Here is a 3,339-nt window from a genome sequence, read left to right as displayed (position 1 = left end):
TAATTACTTGATTTCTTCATATTCTTTAGTTTATTTTCGAATTTTCCATACATTAGTTCTTTAGTTAATCGATCATTATTGATTCTTGCTTAGTAGGAATTTGAGTCTATTAAATTATTTTTGAACCTTAGTCTCTTGGGATTCGACCCTTGCTTACCCTGCTACATAGTAGTGGTCAGTTAGGTTATATTTTGTTAGGTACGCGACACACCTATCAATTAAATTAAAAAAATTAAATATGTCTTGAGTACCGCCTATGTATAATTTATATATATGTTGTATTGTAAACTGCTTTCATGAAGACTAACAAAGTCATTGCCTTTTTTTCGTAAGGGGACACTCGTGAACTAGTATTCTCATTTTTTTTATTTTTTATTTTTTTGAAGAAAGTATTCTCATTTAAATAACAACAATATATATGAATCGGAAATTCAAGATGATTTGTTTGTTATTGTGTAATGTTAAAGTTATACATGAAGGTTACAAGAAACTGAGAATTCCATCTAATAAAGGTACTCCAAATTATTTATAAAAATATATCTTAAACCTTTATATCCTCAATTATCCACAAACTATTAACACATCAAAATCTTATCTGTGTCCATCTTTGATTGGGTTCCTCCCAACTTACAACATTTAGCAATGAGCTTAATAACTAAATTATAAGTAACGTTTAACACATTTGAAATTAAAAAACATTTAATTTGCTTCTAATTTTCTATAATTTTATGATGATAAAGAGTAATCGAGAAGATAATTGTTAGAATTTCTAACATTTTTTATAGTTAAAAGCTACACCTCCACGGCGCCACCATAAACCCCTTTAATACAAAAACTTGGGGGTGTTTGGTTTGAGTCAAAAGGGAGAAAAGGTGTAGAGCTTATATGAAGTGGATAATTGAAGCTGACACGAATTTACATCAGATTTTTAAAGTATACGTGTAATTTCACTATTACTCACGTGTAATTACGTGGCAGCAGTCAGAAATAAAAAGCTACCTTTTTTTGACATTATTTGACTAATCTACACCCCTATCCTAAACGGTAAAAATGTAAAATGCATAATACTCCGCATTAGTTTAATAACTAGATTAGTATTCGCGCGTTGTACGGTGATGATAAGTAAATTCTCCATATTTCTATATCTTTTGTTTATAATTTTTTAAAATAACTTGCTCACTTTTTTTAAGAAAAAAATATGTGTTATATATATATTTTAAAAAAAATGTGCATAGTCATTTTTAAATTTATATATTTAATACTACATCATGGTATTTACTATGTTATTGAAAATGTACAAAAATGATAGTTAGACAAAATATATTTAATGTTGTATTATCTATTGAGCTTAAACGTTTAGAATGGAAGCTAAAGGAATGAAGTACTCATATAATTAGCAAATCAATATCTATATCTATTAATTATTAGAATGGAAGAGAAAGTCAAGTTTCATATTTTTAATTTCATACCTACTAAGTCCTTATTCTTAGCAAATAAAAGGAAAGGGAAAAAATAAAAAATAAATAAATAAATGATGACATCATATGTAAATTTAGAGGGAAATTTTTTAATGGGAGTTTGACACGTAAAACACTTTAGGGGATTGATGACATCAACATGTTTTGTTTTAGTAATAGTTAATAAATTATATCTATACTCGAAGATTAAGTGAGGAATAGCTTAGTTGATTAGAGTTTTTCTCCTAATTTTAGAGGATCCTAGATTCATTCTTATCACCAGTTTTGATGGCTAGCTCTCTAAACACACACACTCAAAAAAATAAAAGAAAAAATAAATAAAACTCCATGCTATATACTCCGTATTAAAAATCATTTAGAAGTAAGTATATGCACCACGTTATAGTTTTTCTCACTTGTTGGATATCATTCTTCATCGTCATGCCCGAAAATTAAAAATTGAATCCTTAACTTCAAGTTTTAACATCAAAAGTTTCATTGTTGATTAAATTAGGCCATTCACATTGTTATTCGTCTTAAATTGCAACAAAACTAAACAAATGATGATATATGATAATAATTATAATGTATAAAAATTGAATAAAAGTAGAATTCAATCGTGAATTTTATGCACATTATTATTGTTATGCATGTACTCCGTAATAGAATATGTCCGACCCTAAAAATTAGTTGTAATTTAAATTGGATTAATGGGTAGCAATACTTTATTATATTGGGCTATTGGCGCGCCATCTTCTAAAGTGGTGCTATTTGGGCAATTGGGCATGATTGCTCGTTTTATTAATTAGTTAATTTAATGCATGAACTTTGAGTTTTTACTATTTTTTCCTTTGTTCAATCCTAGTTGCAATTCAATTTTGGTTTACCAAGGTCGATTTGGAGGCTAGTTTCTTCTACGGAATACGTAAAATAGTCGTATTTAACTTCGTATTTTATGTTGAAATAATGAATCATCATAAGGGTGGTCAATTTTACCAACTATAATTATGATGTCCTCATTGAGGCTGATATGAGGTTTTTGATTTTGATTGATGCAAGTTCAAATATGGCGGTTGTATATGAGTCATTTATGATCTTCCCTTTTTGCTCGGTTGAATATATATTTCCTCCATTTTTTAATTATTGCACTACTTGTCTTTTATGAAAATTTCACAAATATCCTTACTTTTAACATTTGATTTTTTAATCTATGTTTAAATTACATGGATAATTTTGTACTTTTACCCTTCTCTCTCTCTTTTGTTTTCCCACTACTAAAAAAAGTGTGTCCAATCTCTATAGTGCGATAATAAAAGAACGGAGGTTGTCAGATTTGTCCATAAATTGTAACTCTCTATTTGGAGAAATGATATCATCAATTAGTAGTTAATTCGTGATGAAGGGTTGCATGTTTCAACTAATTATACTGATGATACGAATTATGAAAAGTCTTCTTAATTCAAAAATAAAAATTGTTTAGATAAATTTAGTTCATAAAATAAAATTCAAGATCAGATGATCATATAAGTTTAGATGATATAATTTCAAATGAAATAGTCGAACCGAACATAACCTAACTTATATAAAATCTCGTACCTAAAGTAATTAATAAATATCCTCTCTTTTTTTGTCTTCTTACTCCCAACTATTACTTGTCTTTCATCAATATGAACATATAACTAAAAATAAATCAATAATTAGTAAAAGCCTTGCAAGAAAAGTCTAAATCAATCATCATTTCTTTCCAAGCCTTGAAGAGTAAACAAGTATCCTTTGTACTTTCTCTGTTCCACAAATATTGCAATAATGATAGAATTACACATCTCAAAACACACTTTATATATTAAATATCTTTAATTATATAAGAGTAAAAATTAAATAA

This window comes from Chenopodium quinoa, unplaced genomic scaffold, assembly GCF_001683475.1.
Source record: "Chenopodium quinoa cultivar QQ74 unplaced genomic scaffold, ASM168347v1, whole genome shotgun sequence".
Classification (NCBI taxonomy): Eukaryota; Viridiplantae; Streptophyta; class Magnoliopsida; order Caryophyllales; family Amaranthaceae; genus Chenopodium; species Chenopodium quinoa.
Note: the sequence above shows the minus strand (reverse complement) of the source record.